At 40.6% G+C, this 23,347-nt stretch overlaps 1 pseudogene; it reads left to right on the top strand.

The window, feature by feature from the left end:
* The window catches only part of LOC147436780 (uncharacterized), a 30,768-nt pseudogene extending 9,575 nt beyond the window's left edge, over positions 1 to 21,193 (top strand).
* Positions 21,194 to 23,347: the final 2,154 nt, after the last annotated feature.

Raw genomic sequence — 23,347 nt, 5'->3', positions numbered from 1 at the left:
TAACCATGCCACCTCTTCAGTTGAGGCAGCTACTTATGGAGTAAAAATTGAGCATCTTAGTGATGAAGAGGTGAGTGAACACCATCGTCAAATTTGGCCAAATGTCATGCAATTAGCTAAAAAGGTAAAGCTTACAAAAGAGATTCTACATGAAGCAGGTGATTGCATACGTCTACAAAAAGGATGGAATGATCCTTTGACTCATTGTCAGTGCATGCCTACATTACAAAATGCCAACAAAATGAAGCTATTGTAGAAGAGAAGCACAGACATGAGAATGTTGATGAAGGACCATCAAAAAGAGCTTCTAGAAGTGGGGGAAGAAGCGACTCAATGCCTTCTCAAACACCCTCGACACAAGGAGCATCTCCACCTGAAGTACTCATGGAGGAGTCTACAACAGAAAAGAAGAAAGAGCCAACAAAAGGTAAGACAAAAGGCCCAACTTATAAACTACAGTCTGATATTGAGGTTGCTACAGATTTAAAGAAAGTCTTGGAGGAAAGGATCTTGAATAGCAAGATTGAGTTTACTCTGGGAGAAGTTCTTGGCATTGCAAAGCATGAATTCCATGAGGAGATTATTGACATCATCAAGAGGAAGAGGCAAACTTTTGTTGAAGTTTCTCATCCACAGGTTGAAGGGGAAACCTTGAAGATACAAGGGATGCAGCTGCAAAATAAGGAGGATGATGGAGTTGTGGTAGGATGCTACCAATCTAGTTTTCTCAAATGATGATGAAGAAGTTGAAGCTATTCCTAGGAACTACTATTCACGAAGTCACTGGGAAAGGGCTACTACAAAAACTTTGGTCAAGGTAGGTGATCTTGAAGAGCCATTTTTTGCCTTGATTGACCATGGTTCAGAAATAAACATAATGTCAAAGAGTCTCTACAACAAGTGCAAATGGCCGATGGACACATATCGTGACTGGATGGTAAAAGTGGCAAAAAATTCATCCGGTGAATTGTATGTAGCATGTCTAGGTGTGAAGGTGACAATAGGTGATGCAAAGATTGACCAAAACTTCTTTGTACAGGATACATCTTCATATCATCTCATCCTTGGACAACCCTACATTGTGGGAGTTTGAATGGAAACAAAGGTAATGGATGATGGTTCAACATATGCTAGGATACGCAGCAAAGATGGTAAATGTGCTATCCAATTCCTCACAGTTTGAGTAAACCATGAAAGAAATCATGACAACCTCAGATATCATCCTCTACCAAAGGTGAGCAAAGAGTATCATGAGCATAGGGAATTGATGGGTTTTGGCCAAGTACCATTGCAAAGAGGGATTGCAGTGGTACAGAAAGAAAAAGGGTCTTGCCTTATCCAAAATACGGTGAAACTTTCTCAACGGGCTCCTTGGTAACAAGGAATGGATCAGTATGTTTTACAAAACTTGAAGATTTGAAGAGATGTGAGATGCAATATGTACATAATGTACAAATAGGCATGAAAGAGAGTGGGTTGCTAGAGCCTACTGAAAATGTTTTGGGTTTGTGTGAGCAAATTTCTTTTGTAGATACTATGGGTGAGCTTGATTCTATAATGGAATCTAGTTTGCATCTTGAAAATAGTGTTGTGGAAGTATGCTCTACAAAAATGTATCAAGTCATAGAAGCCTTCAAAGAAGATCAAAAACTTGGCCCAGAAGTCCATGTTGAAACTAAATACAAGAGTGTAGCAAAGAAGGGGAAACCAATAGCTTCACCCTTACCATCCAACAACAGGGAAAAGATTGAGCAAGCTTATTTGCAACCAAACTTAAGGAATCCTAAAAAGATCGGGCATAGCTTCAAAGGAGTCTTTTCAAGAGTTGCAGATTGATTGTGAGGAGTTTCTAACACAGGAGGAGACAAAGTGCTTCAAAGAAATGCTTTCAAAGCATGGTAAGGCTTTTGCATTTGAGCCACATGAGTTGATCCTTCTTTTGTAGCTCCTATGGTAATTTTCACAATACCTCATGTGCCTTAGAATCTACGGTATATTCCGGTTCCAAAGGCTCATTTGCCAAAGTTAGTAAAGCTACTGAATGAGAAAATCAAAATGGGAATATTGGAGCCTTCTTGTGCTCCATACACAAACAGGTGGTTCACAGTTCCAAAGAAGAATGGTTCTCTACGCTTCATCCAAGATATGCAACCAGTGAACAAGGTGACAATTAGAAATGTAGGTATAGGTCCAATTGTGGATGAGTTTGCAGAGGCGTTTGCAGGAAGGGCAATCTACTCAGGGTATGATCAATTTCAGCTTGAATCAAAAGCAGATACTTGACAACCATGAGGACACCTTTGGGTTTGGTAAGGAAGTGTACCTTGCCACAAGGAGCAACCAACTCTGCTGCACATATGATGAATGGGATGAATAAGGTCTTACGTGACTTTATTCCTCAAATCACAATACCTTTCGTTGATAATTTTCTTATCAAAGGATATGAAGAAAGTGACAAAGATGAAGCTTTGGATCTCAAGGGATGTCGCAAGTTTGTGGTAAATCACATAGATGATTGTGATAAAATTTTGTCTAGGCTGGAGGAAGTGAATCTTACTTTATCAGGGAAAAAGTCTATGTTTGGTGTTAATGAAGTGCTCATTGTGGGGCACATGTGCGGGCCATATGGTAGGAAACCTTGTCCAACAAAAGTAGATGCCATCCAAAGAATGAAAGAAACATGCACTAGCATCACTGAGGTTAGAAGGTTTCTGGGAGCATGTGTCTTTTATGTTATTTGGATTCCACATTATGCGCATGTAGCTAATCGTCTTTATCAATTGCTTAGAAAGAATCAAAAGTTTAAATGGACAGAAGCACATATAAAAGCCATGAAAAAACTGAAGGAGTTGCTCTAATCAGCACCAACTTTGAGAAAGATAGACTATGAGTGTCAAAGGCCAGTAATTGTGACAGTAGACACCAGTCCTACAAGGATTGGATGGGCAATAGGGCAAGATGACGAAGAAGGGCATAGGTATGTGGTGAGATTTCGAGCAAAGGTACTAAGTACTTGCCAAAGAAACTATCCACAGATAAAGAGAGAGTTATGGGATATGGTTACAACCATGAAAATGGGAAAGAGTACCTAATTGGTGCATGTGTGGTTGTAGAAACAGATTTTCTACCACTTCTTGGGATGATTACAAGCTGATCAGTGCCAGACATTGCTATGTTGCGGTGGATTGCCTACATTAAGTCCTTAAATCTCGAGTTTAAGCACATTGCAGGTAAAGACAATACAGTACCAGATATGCTATCAAGGGCAAGGTATGAAGATGAGTCACAAATGATTGATGAGGGGGATGATGTAGGCACAAAGTTCTATTATATCTCTCATGTCAAAGGTAACAATGTCTGCATGATTAATTCACTTGAATTGTTCTTGAAAGATCTTTATGAAGGTGATTGGCTTCTTATTGGAAGCTTGAGTACTCTAACAAAACAGGATGATTGGTCTGAACAAGAATTCAAGAGGATACGCGGAAATCATATGGGTACTTTTTAAGGGATGGTTACTTGTGAAAGCATCCTAAACAAAAGGGTGCTACACCACAACGGGCTATATGTAAAAAAGAGACTCAAGTAAAGCTCATGCAAGAGTTTCATGAGAATCTATGGGCTGAACACAGGGGTGTGTGGGCAACCTTCTCCAAGTTGAAAGAAAAATATTGGTGGAAGGGTATGTATAAAGATGTATCTCAGTTTGTAGAGTCCTGTGTAACTTGTCAAATGTATTCAAATGTCCGACATCGTGATGGATTTCACCCTACATATCCACTAGCCATGCACTATAAATGGGTTGTGGATGCCTTTAGGACTCTGGCAGATGAGATACTTGGTTCTTGCACGAGAGGACCTAACTAACCAGGTTGAAGGAAGATCATTAAGAGCTAAAACCACGGAAGCTGTGTGTAAATTCCTTCTTGATGAGGTGATTTGCCCTTATGGTTGTGTGGGAAAGATCATTGCAGACAGAGGTGAACTGGATGCCGAAGAAGCAAGGGAGTTCTTTTCTAGATTAAGAATCAAGCTTTCTCTTAATACAGCTTACAACCCTGAAGGCAATGGAAAGAGTGAAAGAGGGCATCCTCCTATCATCAAAGCTTTGGCCAAGGCTTGCGAAGGAAGAGTTGGTGAGTGGCCAACATTGTTACCATATGCTTTATGGGCTGATCGTACAACACATAGCTCAGTAGAACTGGCTACATGCGTGCGGAGCTAATGTATGGTCAAAAGCTAGTGATGCCGATTGAAGATACAATTCCCACATGGAATGTACTACCTTGGCAAGAGGGGCTTAGCAGGGAAGGTCTCCTTGCATTGCACATAAGGAAACTAGAGAGAAGACCTGGAGACATTGAGGTTGTGAAAGAACGACTCAAAAATGCAAGGTTGAAAAACAAGGGCTACTTTGATAAGCGACATCGGCTCAAGAGCAAAGCAATTGACGAAGGTGACCCCCGTATGGTTCGTCCATTTTCTCTCAATTTCACACCACTTCGGCTCTCCTGAATCAGACCTTACAAGAGGAATCAACCTCTTGACCAAGTCGTCGATTAGCTTTTCTTGATCAATAGGTGCCGTTGGCTTGGCAATGGACTCACTTATCTGTGAAACATTGTGCTGAGAGGATGTGTCATCTCCTTGACTCTTTAAATCCTTTTCTTTGTATGCCTCACAGTTATCCACTAGATAAAGAGCTTCTTTGATCAACTCGTTTAGCGTCATCCTCCTTATCATATGCAGATCCTTCTAAAGGCCCGCATGTCTCATTCCCCCTGGATAAAGATCAGCATCAGTTGTGCTTGCATAGGTAATTCCGCTCTCGGACAGAGCTTAACATATCTCTTGAGCCGTAATGATGCTTTGGGTACTGATTCATTCTCTTTCTGTGTGAATCTATGGATTTGCGAGACCGTGTTGTGAGAAATGCCTTTTGGAGAGAATTCTTCAATAAACTCCTCAAACAGCTCATCTAGGGTCTCAAAATCCCATTTTTCCACCGAGTCGAACCATGTAGCTGCATCATCTTCTAGAGTCAATCCAAATCCCGCAAACTGTGTCGCAAAATCTGAAACTTTCTCTGCTCTAATCACTCTTCTAAAATCCGTTACGTGATCTCTCAGATCTTTATCTCCGGAGTATTTTCTGTTTACCCATTTCTGGACTTGGGATGGTCTAACTCGTCGATTGTCTACAAGTCTAACCAGAGACTCTCCCAATCCTTCTCTCATTATCGCTCTTGAAGGGAATCCTGGTGGCTCTCTTCTTGGAATTCCTATAGGAATTCTCGTGTTTGGTGGAGGCATTTGTGGTCCTTCATTGACCAAATATCCACCTCTTTCTAGTACAGTCTGTGGATTTGTGCTTTCTACAACTCTGTATTCTCGTCCATACTTGTCGACAACTATAGATCTCCATTGGCAGTCCACTCCGTATGTGTAGACATATAAGAGCTTGTAATCCGTTATCTCTTCTAGGTATGGATCTGAGCACCTATAAAGACTGATCTCATTGTCGTCAATGTATCTATATAATCCTTCACTCTCATGACCAATCATCCAAACTCTCTCAACAAGATGGGTCTTTATCAATTGCAAGTTTGGAAGATCCATTGTGGGAGGATATTCCTCTATCGTAGCGATCTCCAAGCTTGTGTAAGCTGCGTTTGAATCTAGGGTAGACACGATTTCTGGGCTTAAGATCTTTTTCTTGGTTCAAGTAGACTTAGTCCACTATGTTCAAGTTCTTTGGTTAGGGAAAAGTCGAAACTATGTCAAAAACCGCAACCGTTTCGTCACAATTCTCGCAAATTGTCGCTTTCAGACACCCCTGACTTCCGGATGCATTTTGAGGCCTTAAACGATGTTTTTTTTTTCAAAGTTGAACTAAATGGTTCCCGAAGGCATACATTTAGTTCAAGTTTTGCTCTAAGATCTGTAGAGCCGCTCTCAGGGTATGTTTTGATATAAAAACTTTTCCGATCCAATACCGTTTGTGAAAGTTATGGCCAAAACAGTGAAATGCAGTTTAGACTCGTCAAAATGAATCCAAATTCAATTTTGAAAAAAGATTTGGATCTCTGTGAAACTGTGAACACTCCTGTATGGTCAAAATTACAGTTGAACCCTAAAAGTGGCCTAGAGACATCCTACGCATAGGATGTCTATATGCTCAGAATTTAACAAAATTTCGTCCAGAGACTCCCCTTAAGTCCAGAAACACAATGGTATGCTCAGAATTGAATTTGGATGCAAATAGGTCAAGATTTAGGCTGCATAAGCGTCTAGTGCACTCCAAGAGTAGGATGTCTGACAATTCTTGTCTTTTCTTGGTAAATAGGCCAAACAAGGTCCAAATTCACTTTTGAAAAAAGTTCTGGAATCCTTGAGACACTTAGAACCTCCCTATATGGCCAAAGTAGAATTTTGACCACTTTATGACCCTGGAGACCACTTTTTTCTCTGTTTCAGCTCAAACTTGCACTGTAGCTTCCCCTTGATGTGCTAAGCTCACAGCTATTTTTACTTTTTGATTCTGACACCTATAGGTTGGTCAAATGATCAAGAATCTGTTCCAAAAGCTTGATGTCTGTTCTGATGAATTCCCAAGTCAAATCAACTCCAAATTGGACCAAATTTGATTAGGAGGCTTGCCTAAGGCTATACAACACCCTGCTATGTCCACAGTTTGAATTTGGCCTCTAAATCATGCCTTAGACATCCTACGCGTAGGATGTCTAACTGCTCAGAATTGCCCCAAATTTGAACCACAGACTCTCCTTAAGGTGTTGATCACTGTGGTATGCTCAGAATTTTGTTTAGAGTCCAAAATCACACAGAAGACTTCCTACGCGTAGAATGTCTTTTTGGCTTGTTTGACCCCAGACTTGTCCCACAACTTCCCCTTGATGTCAGCAACCCAATGCTATGCTTAGATTTGAGTTTGGATGTCAAAAGACCCCAAAACTAGCTATCCTTGCCTTTTTCAGTCAAAAATGCTAAAGTCTATTCAATCTTCCCTTTCACTGACCCAAATGAGATGAAATTTATCACATGCACTCAATACAACATTTAGAACATGCCTATGGAGTCATCCTATGGTTTGGTCTCAAAATTAGTCGTTGGACACAATTTGGGTAGGATGTTTGGCAATTCTCGTCTTTTGGCTTTGATCTGTCAAAATTTGGTCAAATTTCCACTTTCCAGGTGAAAATAGGGTAAAACCAACCTTCTAAACACACTGGTAACCTCAGATTTTCCAAAAAGTGTCCAGATCACCCTGTAGACATCCTACGCGTAGGATGTCTACTGCTGATTTTTTCAGACTGAAGTGTCCCTAATGCTTCCTTATGCTCTCAGCAAGTGCAAGTATGCTTCACAATTGCAAAAACATGCAAAAATCACTCAATTAAGCCTTTGCGGAAATTTTATGTTTTCTGACTCCGCCTTTTGGCTTTTGGTCAACAAAAATAGGAAAAAACACCCAAGTCGATATGTTACTAGGGTAAAACCTACCCTCTGAACCCACTGGTGTAGTTAGAATTTTCAAATTTGGTCTCCATAACCCCCTTGAGACATCCTACGCGTAGGATGTCTATGTTTACAGAATGCTCTTTTATATGCACAGCATCAGTCAGTCATACAAAAATATCCACAAAAGCTTGTTTAATGCATTTTTACCCTCAAAAGCACACTTTTCCATGATTTCAAATGCAATCAAGCGCTTTAGCAAATAATTCAGTGATGAATAGCTCTAGATCAGAATCGGATCACTTACCTAAAGCTACTCCTACAAATCATATGGGGTTTTGCATCTATGAGTAGAAAAACGCTTCACTGCCACACACGGACTAGTAAACGCTTTTATCACCTCACAAATCACTCGACCACCAACAACTACTCTAATCCACAAATCCTAACTAAACCTATCTAGTCGAAGACCCTCGGCAAGACACACGCTTCCTGGCTATCCACTTGATCGCGGAATATCCTCTTCCGGATCCACTTAAGAAAAACGCTTTCTTTAGCCGAAACTAAATCAAGCAACCATCACACGAGTGTTAGTAGGAAACCTACTTAGGTCCTTGTGTCCCCAGAAACAGTGCCAATGTTGGAGGGGAGCGACTCACACACCCATGAAGTGCATGCAAACACTATCTAGATCAACATAATGTTAATTGAGGACACAGATGACACGATAGGCACATGGAGGAAATCTCTTAAGCTTGTCAGACTGAGACCATCCTACACATACAACACTCAGGAAGGCCAACTAAACCACAATCAAAAACCTCACTGCTCTCAACTACACCACCTAGCCACATACACACATACGGAAGGTAACTCACATAATCATGCCAGATTCATACAAAACTTAAGGAACACCATCCCCTCACTAGGATACACCTGTCCCTAAGCTTCTACACTCAAAACCCTCACTCTAAACCCATCTGCAGAAAGCGCATAGGATGACATAACAGAATTTTGAAAGTGCCCGAAACTGAAATTTATGAGTACCTATGCGTAGCTTTTGTCGCCACGATTCTATAGACTACTAGCATGCACAACGTAGCTCGTAGATGCGTCGGTGTGTGCTCTTCGTCTCGCATGGAATGCTTGGATTTGTCGCGTAGCTCTCCTCGAGCCTACAGCAATGGTGCAGTCGGATCTCCAATGTGTTGAGCGAGCCGGGCGTAGTGAGAGGATAAAGCTCACGCTCACTCTCTTTCTCTCTCACACACAGTAGACGGCAGCGCTAAGTTTTGATTATGAAAAGTCCTTTATTTACAAAATGACCTAGGTACCTTATATACTAAGGCTACCTTAGGTTTAACCAAAAATGGGGTTGAAAGGGTCAAATGGCTTTGTATTTACAATCTGGAAGTGCCATTGCACCCCGGCTTCTGAAACTAGAATAACTACTCATTACAAATGACGTTTATAGTCATAATCCGCAGCATTTTATAACTCGCAAAAGATAAGACTTTGGTACGAAACTTGAGTTATGTTGTTTTGTTGACCTAGCGGTCAACAATGTCGACTAAAGAGTAGTTAACCCTAGGAATGCTTGTCGCGGTCTAAAGACTAGTGATCTTGTCACTTATACCGCTTAAGTGTGATCAACATAAAATACAAGGAAGTTTGTGCTATTTGCTTTCTCTTTTCTCTCTCTTTTTTTTTGTCATAGTTGCTACAAGTAGCTAGGGGACTCGAGGTCTCAAATACGAGCATCTGGGAGACTTGAGGTCTCAAATATACCAGCTTGAGCATAAATTATCCAGGATACTAGAGGTCTCAAATACCAGCTTAACACATGGACTTCCACAACACAAGTCACACTTAGGTGGAATAAGCTAGAGAGAACTATATCCGACATATGGTTCAACCTCTTGGACATGCAATGTTTTGGGTTTTATTTCCTTAAGAGGAAATATCTCTGGAGTGGCAGGGCTAAGAGTTGGTTTCTGCATTGTGACATCCCTAGTCCCCCAATCAATAGTGCATTTGATGGCTATCACCCACGTGCGTCCTAGGTTTATATTACCCTCCATAGTTCCAGCAGGCATGACCAAAAAGTCTTGAGCGACAACCCCATTGTCATAACTGACACAAGTATGCCAAATTCCAAAAATTGTAGGTTTTTCTTGTTGACACCCTTGACTTGGATAATACTCTCAGATAGAGGTGGTTTCCGTAACTGACACCAAAATCCATAGGATAACAAAGTATACTTAGCACCTGTGTCCAATAAGGCATTATATAGCACTTTTCCATAGGTGCTATTTAGCTCAATAGGGTATCATAGAGGTGTGTTAGAGTCCAAACAATCATCCTCTATTTCAACATGGAATGCATGTGTAACTCCAAGGTTGGCCTCTCCTTGGCGTCGTATGCGTTGTTGTCGCTCTTTAGCCTCAGCTTGAGCTTGTATCTTCTTCAATTCTATTTGTGCCTTGGTTGAAACTTACAGATATATATATACAGAAGGGCATTATTTTTTCAAATTTGAAAAAAACTTACAGATTTTAAAAGAAAAGGGTACATTATATTCTTAACAAAATTCACAGATAAGGGGTTTTACAAACATGTCTTGAACGCACGTGATATGGTAGTTTTACATATAGTGAACCCCCCGAGAGTGTCACTCACAATCTCAAAGGGACAATCAAATATTGTAATAATGTTCTCAAAGAGAAACTTAACAGTTGACCTTGCAGCAACCTTACGTGTCACCCTAACTTCCGTCCACTTTGTCACATAGTCAGTGGCAACGATAATATATCAAGATTGAGTGCTACGAGCTGCCAAACTAATTGGGCCTACAAAAATCAAACCCCATCTTTCAAATGATTGAGTCACTTTAATAGGATGTAAGGGCATCTTATCTTTTCGTTGTGTGATCTTGTAATGTTGATATTCATCACATTCTTTTGCAAAAAGTGATGCATCCTTGAATAAGGTAGGTCACCAATAGCCTGATTGCAACACCTTTCTGGCTATTAGTTCCCCTGAGAAATGTCCTTCGGCTATACCCATGTGGGCTTCTTGCAGTATGTATAAAATCTCATCCTCACGGGCACAACATCTAAGGATATCATTCTTCCCTAGCTTGTACAGAGTTCCTACAATGAGAGAATAAGGTTCACATTCTTTTAGCAGTTTTTGAGCTATGTCCTTATTACGAAGCTCTTTGGGTGGAAAACCATTCACTAGAAAGTTCACAATCTTCTCACTCCATTCAAGCATGGTCTCGACTAGAAATAAGGAAGTATCGGGTAATTCATCATCGACTCTAGTAGGGGCTTCACCATTGGGTATGCGAGACAAATGGTCCACCATGAAATTTCTTCTACCAAGTCTCACCACAACTGTAAAATTAAACTCAAGGAGAATTAACAACCATCGTGTAATTCTTCCTGTGGAACAAGGTTTATTTACTAGGTACAACAAGTCTTGATGATCCACATAGAAAACAAACTTGTTGGCAAGAAGTTAATAGAAAAGTTTCTTCACTGTGTAAATCATAGCTCAACCTTCCCGCTCTGTAGGGTGTAGTTTCTCTTGGCATCATTCAATTGACAACTTGCAAAGCTAATGGGGTAGTCCAATTTATGTTCTCCTGGTTGAGCTTGAACACACCCAATAGCAAAGTTTGATGCATCAATATATTCCAATCGGGCACTTGTAGAATGGGAGCACTAGTCAAGGTCTCTTTCAATGACTCATCAGCATGGTCACACTCCGGGGTCTAGTGAAACTAAGAAGTTTGTACAATGGACGAGCTATCTTGGCAAAGTTTAAAATATACCATCGGTAATAACCAACATGGCCCATGAACCTTTGAACTCCTTTATAGTTTGTAGGTGGTGGAAATTTAGCAATGGCTTTAATTTTTCTCTCATCTGTGGCTCTCATCTGTGGAAATCCCATTTTTGGACACTATATGTCCTAAAATGACTCCATGTTTAACCCAAAATTGGCTTTTGAAAGGGTTTAAGGAGATGCGATACAATCTGCACTTCTGAAACACTTTTCGTAAGCATGATAGGTGTTCTTTCCAAGAGGATTAAACACAAAGGTCATATAAGAAAGCTTCACAAAACTCCCTTAAATATTCTCTAAAAGTAGAGTTTATTAATTTTTGAAATGTAGCAGGGGCATGGTTAAGCCAAAATCCATAACAAAAAATGCAAACACTCCAAATTTGGTTATAAAGGTTGTTTTCTCTTGGTCCTATAGTGCAATTGTTATTTGATTGTAGCCAGAATATCCATCTAAAAAGCTATAAGCTTCCTTTCCTGCAACTCTTTCAAGCACATGTTCAGAATATGGCAAGGGGTAATGGTCCCTCCTAGTGGCAGCATTGACCTTCTTGAGATCCATGCACACTCTGAGTTTCCTATTCTTTTTTGGCACAAACACTATCGGAGAAACCCATTCTAAGTGCTCAATAGGGTATATGAGTCCGCATTTCACAAGCTTTTCAATATCTTCTTGAATGATCTTTGCATATTCGGAACTGGTTTAGCCATGCTATTCATGGGGATTGTGTGTTGCACCACGGAAGGTGGAACACCTTTCATATCATGATATGTCCAAGAAAATATATCCCTAAATTCCTTGAGAAGTTCTTTAACTACACACTCCTCAGTCTCTGTCAGATCTTGGTCAATGAAAACAAGTTTGGACTCTTCTCGTGGGTCTGCTAACTCTATTTCCTTAACTATCGATGGACCGTCATAACTCCATTGCTTCCATCAATAGGTTTTCTTTGAGCCTTTGTATACACAACCTTACATTCCTCTGTGGTGTAGGATTTGAAATGTTCAAGTGCAGGGTGCAAGTCTGTGGGGTCCTGTTGTTTTGTGGACTGTGATTTCACTTTCGATTCCTTTTGTTGTTGAGCTAACTCTCGATTTTGTTGTCTGCTTATGGTACGGCTCAACTTTGGCTTCTCTATAGCCTCTCGTTGTGCGATGTCAATGGGTTGTGGACTACACCACATAACGCTTTGAAGGTATTCACCCCAGTTATCTACCAACTTCCGATGAGCTTCACATGCCCCTATATAATTAAGCCATTTTGTGATAGATTTATTTTCATTTATTCTAGCACGCACATTTTCTTGATATCATTGCCTCTTGTATCTCTTACTCTTATTGTCTTTTTTTTTATTAGGGGTGATCTCTAGTGAAGAGTCTTAGATGAATCGCTACTTGTGTCTTCTGCTCCCTTGGATAGATTGTCATCTAGGGTATCACTAGGCCTTGAATGGTTTGTTCCCACATTTTCACTAAAATTTAGCTCAGATTCTTTGTCCTCAGAGTCAATTTCAATTGATGATTTTGACCCCATATCATGTGGGCTATAGTCTTGTGAGACGCTACTTGTTCCAATGCCAGTCAAACCTTCATCTTGTAAATCAACAGAAGCTATATGCATTGCTTCTATCATATTTAAAGGTACGAGCGGTGGCATTTCATCCCCCTCAAGTGTTACCCACATCATCCCCCTATTTTTCCTAGTGTCTATGGTTGCCCCTAAGTGGACCCAATCCACATTGTCTGACTCAGGCATCCCAGGTAGTGCATCCATATAAGGAGAATCTTCCCCAACATTAGTGTCCACTTTACATGTGTAACAATACTGCAATGGGGCCGAGTGAACTGTGGTGTCAGATCTATGATCAATTATAAATCTATTTCATAGAGGATGTTCTTGACCAGTTACAAGATCCACACGAATGACAGAATCTTGGAACTGCAAGTAGACATGGTTTTTAGACAAGTCATGCACCATTTCTGCTTCCCTCATGAAAGAACGTCCTAAGATCATCTCAGATGCCATAGTGTGCTTGGAAAAATCCATAACAATGAAGGTATTTCTTATTTTATGTCCAAAGATCTTAATCTTGAGATCTTCTAGCATCCCAATAGGTTTAACGATAGACCCATTGGCCATCTTGACTACTATGGTTGTGGTCCCAAGGTGAGGTCCTCCCATAGTTTCCCAACAATTTTTAGTCACAATGCTAACCCCATCGCCACCATCAAGGATTCCCTTCACAATTAATCCCTTGGTAGTGATTGGTATGGTTGCATTGGATTCATCACCCTTAAAGTATTGTCCCAACTTGTTAACATGTATTTTTACAACAGGGTTGGGTTGGGTTCTCATCTAGGTTGGGTTGTGGATCTAAGTGTTCCTCCTCTATTGGCATCTCCCTAGCTACATCCATCTGTGCAAATTATGGTAGCCCACTGACCTTCAGTTCTCCATCGAGGAAAGCTCAAAGAGCTAAGAATAGCTCAGGGTCTCCATATAGTTGGGACATGATGGTGGTTCTAACTTTTGAAGCCTTGAAATTTATCAATTTGGAAATATTTAATGGCACCTTTTGGGCTTCAGCCCCTTGATGTGGGGAAGATAGGATCTCCATTTCTTTGATAGGGTCAGGTAGTCCCTCTGTAAACATTCTTTCCAACAAGAAGTGAGTACGCCCACTTTCCCATGACTTTAAGTCACTTTCTTCTTGGATGACACTAGGTATGGCTAGGGGTCTATGGACTTTGTGAGGTTGTTGTTGCATAGGGAACAATGTGTCTGTAATCTGGATTTGCCTAGGTACTAGTTCTAGATCCCTTTGGGTATCTTCTACCAAACTCCTTAATTGCTTGAATCGCTCAATCTCCTCTGTAGGGTTTGGATAAGTTCCTATCTTCTTCTTGGATCCTGGACATTGTGGCTCATGACAATCTTCCTTATTAGTTTCTTTTTTAGTGGTCACTTTTGTCTCCATGGATTCACCTGAATCAAAATCCTCTTTAGCGTCATTCATATATATGGGGTCGTCACCAGTTTCTATGTTGGTCTTTGAACTGGGGTCTGACTCCACTATTTTTTGCAATCTCTTCCTTCGTGTTTTCTTCTTCTTCTGAGATTGGGCAATTGATGCCGTGTGTTAACTGAGTCAACGTCGGTTAACAGAAGCTGCTAAAGACCGAGGACCGAAGACATACAAATGCACATCGAGGAGGATGAATACAAAGAAGCAGTGAAGATTGGAGTTACACACTTTTCACATTTTTCTAAAATGGCCATGTATTGTAATTTCTCGAACTATTTAGCCATTGTGATAATTGTAACGTGTTACGGGCTCAATAAGAGTTCTAAGATGTAAAGCATAGGTCACTTAGTGTACCTAGGTTGCAGATACAATAAGTGTGGAGTCTCAAAGGTCTTGGGCGCTGGACATTACACATTTTAGACGTTGACTAAGGTATAAAGACAACTTTGTAAAGTTTTGATTAAGTTTTTGGATAAGAAATACACATTGTGAGCTAACAGCGCTCACTCCTCTCCTTCTTGCACTTCCTACTCCCTCCCCGGTTGTCACATTGCAAATGCGTTTGTTGCATTGCAACCGCAGGTAAGAGCTCTACGCATTGATGTAAGCCATTCATAGTATTTTGTAGCTTTTGTCGTCGTCGACTTGCGGCCTAATTTCATCATAAATAGGAATTACATGTTTAAATCAAAAACTAAGTATAGGTGGGGTATTGGAGCATCATTGCTAAGCATTTAGATGCATTCTTGGTCGAAAACAACTAGGTCAAAAATCCACTAATGTTAATAATTGTGATTTTGGAACTTGACCTAAAGTGGGATTTGAGGCCATAGACATGTGTGCTTAGGTCTTATAAACTTGTCCTAGAAGTTTTGTTACGTTTGGATATCATTTGATGCTATAACGGATGTGATTTGCTTACCTATGAGAGATTGGATGTTGGTGATTTCAGTCACTTGAGTGTAGCTTGAGTTAGATGCGAGTTGTTAGTTATTTTCCGAGAGATTGACAACCTCTTGTAGCCTCTATGCACTAGTCTAGTCAGCTTCGTCCCATGGTTTGACAAATTAATCGTGGTTCTCGCTAATACTGCAATAAGATAGGATGGTGAGGTTAGACATGTGTCCCACATTTGGCACCGTTGTCGGGGATGAATAGACCTAAACTAGGGAAAACACGAGCGTCTTGTGTAACTTTGTCTAGTAACTTCCTCTAGGTTCACCTAGAGTAAAAATTTCTTTTAGAAATCACATAGCTTAATATTGTCGTCTTTTGCTGTGTAGAGGTAGCTTGGAAGTAATCGTACTTGCTGAGTGCCTTTAGGCAGTAGGATTGTAGATTTAGATTACGATTTAGAGAATGATTGAAAGGCGAGACAAGTCTTAAGATCAAGGCTCTGAAAATCATAAAAAACAAGAAAACGAGTGTTTGTGGACACTTTCCACAACCCAATTGCAGTAGAACTTAGGAGTAGGGTAAGCCCGGGGAGGTCACCTAATAAAAATGTAACCTATCACGTGAGTTCAACAGAAGGGTATTTAAAGTTCTTGAAACTTACACAAATATATATACAAAAGGGCATTATTTTTTCAAATTTGGAAAAAACATACAGATTTTAAAAGAAAAGGGCATATTATATTCTTAACAAAATTCACTGATAAGGGGTTTTACAAACATGTCTTGAACGCACGTGATATGGTAGTTTTACACATAGTGAACCCCCCGAGAGGGTAAGTAGAATCCGAGGTGGGATCTCAGAACATTGCTCACTCCAAACGAACCATCTGTGAGTTGTTTATGTGAAGTTGCAGAGTTTCAAGTCTATGGCTAGAAATAGCACAAAAAGACTCCAAACCACTCAATCCAACTAGAGAGTAAGCCTAGAAGTTGTATGAACCAGTGGGTAAGCTCAAGGACACTTTGAGTTAAAATTTTCAAGAGTTGACCAAAACTCAGATTATTACTTTTTCTTGACATTTTAGGCCAAATTAAGTTTTGACTTGATTCACAGGCTCAAAATAGATCATGAAAAGACTCTCTAGTGAAAAAGTTCAAAGAAGTGTCAGTTTTGGACCAAAAGTTAATAATCGCGATTATTAACTTTCAGCTCAGATTTGACCAAGGTTCATACCATTGACTCATTACATGTGTACAAACAACTTCTGTAAAGGCACAAAAGATTTGGATCACCAAACTAGCAAAAAACTTCGTAAAAACTGAAATCTGTACTGATTGTTGAGAAATTGAGTCTGACTTGATGAATCTTGTTCAAATTAAGTTTTAACTTGATTCATAGGCTCAAAAGAGATCATAAAAAGACTGCTTAGGGAAAAAGTTGAAAAAAATTATTCATTTTAGGTCAAAAGCTAATAATCGCGATTATTAACTTTTGGCTCAAAACTGATCAAGATTGATACCATAGACTCTAAGCATGATTGCAAATATCTTTTGTAAAGGCTCATAGAGTTTGGATCACAAAACGGACCAAAAACTTGACAAAAACTGAAATTTGTACTGATTGTCAAGAAATTGAGTTTGACTTGATGAATCTTGTCCAAATTAAGATTTAACTTGATTCATAGGCTCAAAAGAGATCATAAAAAGATTGTTTAGGGAAAAAGTTGAAAAAAGTTGTCATTTTAGGTCAAAAGTTAATAATCGTGATTATTAACTTTTGGCTCAAAACTGAGCAAGATTGATACCATAGACTCTAAGCATGATTGCAAACATCTTTTCTAAAGGCTCAAAGAGTTTGGATCACAAAACAGGCTAAAAACTTGGTAAAAACTGAAATCTGTACTGATTGTCGAGAAATTGAGTCTGACTTGATGACTCTTGTCCAAATTAAGTTTTAACTTGATTCATAGGAAAATAGATCATAAAAAGACTCTCCTTTGAAAAAGTTGAAAAAAGTTGTCATTTTAGGTCAAAAGTTAATAATCGCGATTATTAACTTTTGGCCCAAAACTGATCAAGGTTGATACCATAGACTCTAAGCATGATTGCAAACATCTTTTGTGAAGGCTCATGAAGTTTGGATCACAAAATAGACCAAAACCTTGATAAAAACTGAAATCTGTACTAAATGTCGAGAACTTGAGTGTGACTTGGTAAATCTTGTTCAAATTCAGTGAAACTTGACTCATAGGATTATCTTGATGTGTTAAACAAGTGTACATGCTCAGATGACCAAAAATTACCAAAACTAAATAATCGTGATTATTTACTTTTGAAAAAAAAAAAGAGTTCCCAAAAAAAAACTGATGTAAATGATCGCTATTATTTACATTTGCTCCCGAATTGAGAAATTTTGCACAACTGAGTATACCACAGGGTCAAGCACATCAAGTAGACTCCACAAATCAAATTTGGTGAAATTTGGATCACAAATTTGAGACTTAAGCCAGATTCTTGGAATCAGAGTCTGCGAACACTAAACAATTGATAACTCGAACAAATCTTGATCAAACTCAACCAAACTTGTCCAGAGACCACAACAAGGTAATTAATTGGCAAAACAAGCCTAAAAAGTGTAGAAACTAAGAAAAGTAAATAGTCGGGATTATTTACTTTTGAGCCCCAGAAACAAGATTTTGGACTTTTGAGCTTGTACACTGCGGAACAACATAATACAAGGCCACTAGTCAATCTTGGGTTCCATCGGATCCAAATTGGTACGTGTTAACTCAGTTTCAAGTTGCAGATTAGTCCTTTAGCTCTTTGCAAGGATAGAATTTGGAAATCTCATTTGCTGACTCACTTAGCTCAGATTGAAGAGCCAGGTTGCAAGCAAAGAATTGGGAGTTTGACAAGAGCTAAATTCAAGTCAAGTGGAAAAAACTGATAACAATCTAATCTGGAGGTTAGTTTATTCAAGGCCTAGATTTTCATCATTTCAAAGGTTGCAATCATTTCTGACACTTTCGAGCTAGAGTTAATCAACTCTTGTGAGTTTAAGAGAAATCGACTACCAAAAGTACTTTGGCAAAAGCAGTCTTATCAAACCCGAGCATAAATTTTTTTGCTAATCAATACCAAAATCTGCTACTAGCAGACAGTTTTTATAGAACCATTTGACATGGACTCATCTCGAGCTGAGAGTTCAAGTACAGTAGAGCAAGCCAGTAGCAGTGGTAGCACAGGTACAAGTGTAACAGAGCAGGTTTTACAGCTTTATGGCTACAATGGAGATAAATTCTTGTATACGGATTCAAAAGGCCATAGATACTTAATGAACAACAAAAGCAACACAGGAGCCAAAATCCTATTGATCATAGTGAAGCCAGATTCAGAGAACTCCCAAATGTCCACAGACTTTAGTGGAGCCAGGTATTGTAAGCTCAAAGATGAAGTGCAGATAGAATTTCAAAAAATCAACCCACGTTGTCGTGCAGCTCCGATCCCATGCTAAGAAAGATGCTAGAAAAATGCACATCAAGTTTTTTCAAGCTTACATGATTAATGAACAGTAGTTAAGGCCTAGTAATAGGACAAGTTCAATGCTGAATGTATGTTAAATGCGGTTAAAAAGGCCAAGAGATGCCTTAATGATGCCAAAAATGATTCTGCTTGAGTGAGCACGGAAGGGAGATTATGATCTACAACTGCAGTGCTTGAAGTGCTCTACCAGCCTGTCTTTACGGCTCGTCGATTGGAGCTACGGTGAAGAAGTTATGGCAGTTCAAAGTTTGAGTCGATTGCAGATCCGTACCGGATTGGGAAACTGCAGCAGAGGTGACAGAAATGAAATGAATGCATGGGCTTGAAGTGCTCACTTTGTGGAGCACATTGGTCTTTTCAGTTCAGTGATCGGAGTCCCGGTCGCCAAGATATTGGCCGATTAAGATACACTGGGGGCCGGCTTCGTACCAGTCCAGTCGGCTCAGTCGGTGTTTCAGCTGGGAGTTTTGCCTATTGTCCAGATTTATGCTAGAGTAGTAGTAGCTTGATGAGTCTCATTCCCGGGATGTCATTTCATGCAATGCTTGGCCGGCAGTGGTCGTAATTGGCAATACCCGGCTGACAAGAAAGAAACTTTGACACTTTTTATCGGATGTGATGGGAACGCCTTACTTTAATGCAATCACCTAAACTTGCATCTTAAAGGTATGTAGGATATACGAGAGGTTGATACGGGCATCAAAGTTCAAGATGATAAGGTTAGTCAAGGAATGCTTACAAAGAATGTCGTGTTTGGCAGTGCTTTGCTAGATATGTATGCCAAATGTGGTGCTGTAAATTTTGCAAAGCTTCGTGTCTGCAATATCGGCTCTTGCAACGCTTTAAACTAAATGTATGCCAAGTGTGGTGCCCAAAGCCCATCAAAGATTGGCCAAGGGCCACAAACTAGGGCCACCCACATCTTATGGCCGTCCAATGGCCAAATTAAAGTGCCCGCCCACTTGAGAATTAAAGTGGCCCCTAAACTTAGGGGGTGTGTGAAGCCAAGGAAAAAACAAAGGCGATGAGTTCAACAACGAGGATGGGAGCTACGCAGGGAAAAAGGGCATGCAGTGGCCTGCACGGGCCTCAGACGCCCTCGCCGCAGTGTCGGAAGATGCTCAGGAGGTCGGGGCACCCATGTTCGGCACCAGTTGTTGTGAGATTTTTTGTGCTGCCGAAATCCTACTTTGCCACGTCAGCAGCGGGCGTTCTTATGCAGTGACGCCGGCGCTACTGCTAAGGGGGGAAAAGAGCTATTAATAGCGAAATTTTTGCATAAGATGGGACTCTTTTGCATGTGTGTTAGGAGGAGAACGAGCAAGAGGGTAAGCAAGAAGAAGGAACTCTCTCTCCCTTGATCTCCAATCCAACCAAAGCAAGGGCGAGCTCTCTCTCTCTCTCTCTCTCTCTCTCTCTCTCTCTCTCTCTCTCTCTCTCTCTCTCTCTCTCTCTCTCTCTCTCTCTCTCAATCTCCAATCCATGCAAGGGCAAGCTCTCTCTCTATCGATCTCGGCAAGGCTTAAGCAAGGGCTTTGCAACCAAGGCAACCAAGGAGACTATTTCTCATCGGCTTAGGCAAGGAGAGATCAACAAGGGCTTGTAAGCAATCATAGGAGAAGAAATAATCTTCGACATAGACAGTGATTGAAGACAAATCAAACAGATGGAATCGACACAATAGGATTTTCCTCGTCAGCAGGCAAATTAGTTTAATTATCTCTTTTTGATGAATTGCGGAGCCGTTAACGGCCCGGAGTGATCTGTAATGGGAGTTTAAGCTCCTAAACTATCATTAGCATTATTTAATGGTGTCGTTAACGACACTTCTTCTTGATTGCGTATCAGTTTTGCCGGTGTTACCAATTTTCAAGCAAGTTTTGTGCGTCGATAGTATTACCGAGTAATTAATTGCTGCTGTATTGTGCGGTGCGACAATTTTTCGCTCTCAATTTTTCCACAGCGAGCAGCCCAGTGCTGACCTGGCTCAAGTTTTGAACACTTATCCCCCGACACCTGGTGAACCCGACGCGAAACCCGAGCCGGGGTGGGAAAATTGTTGAATCCTATGTCTACACCACAAGAGGCAGCCATGCAGCAGATGATACAGCAGTTTGCAGCATACATGCAATAGCAACAGGCTGCCCAACAGCAACATAATTTGCAAGAGCGGATTTGCAAAGCTCGGCAAAGTGTTACGGAAAAGCTGCAACGGTTTGAGGGCCAAGATATTTCAAAATTTTGCAATTTGTATGAGCAGTCTATGGAAGATAATGGTATTGAAGACCAAGATTCAATGGAAGGATTTCATGTGATTGCGGTGCTGGAACTTAGGGCCCGGATTAAAGAAATTCAAGCGGTGCAAGGATTGAACTGGCAGGATTTAAAGAAGGCGCTGTAAGAGGAATATTTTTTGGAGGATTTTCAACGGGTAACCAGACAGAGTTTTTCGAAGTGGGTGCAGAAGAAGGGTAAAAATTTATCTGCACGAGAACTGTTGCGAGAGTTTGAAAAGAAGTTTGATCAGTTATCGTCAGCAGAACAACGTTCCTTGAGGGATCAAAAGGTGGAATTGTTTATTCAAGCTGCTGATCCGCGACTACAAAAGAATTTGGTGCAATTATTGGAGGATCTGGCGGGAGAATTGGGATTCACATCAGATTGGAAAATAGTATCTAAAGCGGTGAACATGATCGTAAAACGACAGAAGCGAGTTGATAAGCAAATCGTGATCGAGGTACTAGATGATGATGAAGAAGAGATTAAAGAGAAGCCGCCCGCTACATTACCCAAAGTGAAGGGGCCTGTTCTTGACGATCTCGTTAAAGGTATTCAAGAACTAAATTTGAATTTTAGAACTGTTAAATTTGAAGGGTTAGCTGCAAAGGTGTCTACTTCTGAACCTAAGCAGCAGCAGCAGCCACCACGTAAAAATTGGGATCGATGCATGTGGTGCAAGAGTGAAGACCACAGGTTTGTGAGAGAGTGTAATGAGTTTGATGAAGCTTATAAGAAGAACGTGGTTTTTTGGAAAGAGAAGAAAATTCATCTCAGGGCAACAGGGGAACTGCTCCGCTTGAACTTTGGCAGAGGCGGAATGAAGAAGATAGTGGAGGAAATACAACATAATGTTGCCCTTGTGGAAGCAGCTACATATGGGCTGCAAGTTTGTGGTAAGGAAGATGATGATGGTACAGGTGCAAAGGGCCAGTTGTGGCCATATGCTCTAAAGACAGCAGAAGCAGGTAAGGTAACATACGGGAAGTTACGACAGGTGGGAAATTCAATTCGAGAAACCACTGGGTGGACCGATCCAGTGGATTCTCTTTCGGTATATGCTTATATTGCTAAAGCTCAAGCCAATGAAGCTATGGTGGAAGAGAAGCGGAAAAGAGATGAAGAGGTGGCTGGGGCATCAAAAAGGCCGACGAGATCCAGCAATAAGAAAGAAGAAGTGCTAGCTCCTAAACCTGCTCCGGAGGTGGTTATGGAAGAGGCTCCGAAGGACAAGAAGCAAGGTAAGCCTAAACGGCCCTCGTATAAACTCAAGTCTGATATTGAACTGGCTACAGATTTGAAGAAATTTTTTGAAGAACGTATCCCAAATAGTAAAGTGGAGCTCACCTTGGGGGATATTCTTGGGCTTGCTAAGCGCAAGTTCCACGAAGAGATCATCGACATTATAAAAAGAAAGCGACAAGTACCAAGTGATCAAGAGTCAGATCCAGTTAAAAGCCAAGTGGTTCGTCACATTGAAGCAATTTTGGAAGACTATGAAGAGTATTTAGCAGATCTTGAAGAAGAAGAGCCAAAGTCTGTGGTGATTCCAAGCCCGATTATACCTGAGGTAAGAAACATGCATTTTAATGACGGAAAATGAAGAAGTTATATGCCCAAGAGTCACTTTTCGAGGACTCATTGGGCAAGAGCCACGACAAAAACAGTGGTAAAGCTTGGCGACATTGAGGAGCCGGTCTTAGCCCTCATAGACCATGGTTCAGAAATCAATCTCATGGCAAAGAATTTGCACCAAAAGGGGAAGTGGCCTATTGATGTGGATCACGGGTGGCGAATTCGAGCTGCCAACATGCTTCCTGGAGATCTTTATGGTGCATGCGCGAATGTTAAGGTAACTATTGGGGATGTCTGTGATGAGAAAAACATTTTTATACAGGAGCATTCCTCCTACCCATTGATTCTAGGACAACCCTACATTACGGCTGTGCGGATGGAAACTAAGGTGCTAGATGATGGCTCGGCCTATGCCAGGGTTCGAAGCCGAGATGGTAAAAAAGCGGTTCAATTTCTAACTGTATGTGTTGATCATGCTAGAAACAAAGACAGTTTACGTGATCGTCCAATGCCAAAGATATGTAAGGAGTTTAAAGAACAAAGATTTGCTCAGGATTTTCTTGGGTTGCCACTATAAAGCGGTACTATGGTGGTGCAAGTGAGGAGAAGTTCTCGTAAAGAGAAACCTTCTCTTCATGATTTTTGGGGTGACATTTGAGGGTTCAGTATTTTACAGGAAATTTAATGCTTTAACTAAATGGGA

Source organism: Adiantum capillus-veneris, chromosome 17 (genome assembly GCF_014529385.1).
Source record: "Adiantum capillus-veneris isolate H3 chromosome 17, ASM1452938v2, whole genome shotgun sequence".
NCBI classification, from domain to species: Eukaryota; Viridiplantae; Streptophyta; class Polypodiopsida; order Polypodiales; family Pteridaceae; genus Adiantum; species Adiantum capillus-veneris.
This window is presented reverse-complemented; position numbering and strand designations above follow the sequence as displayed.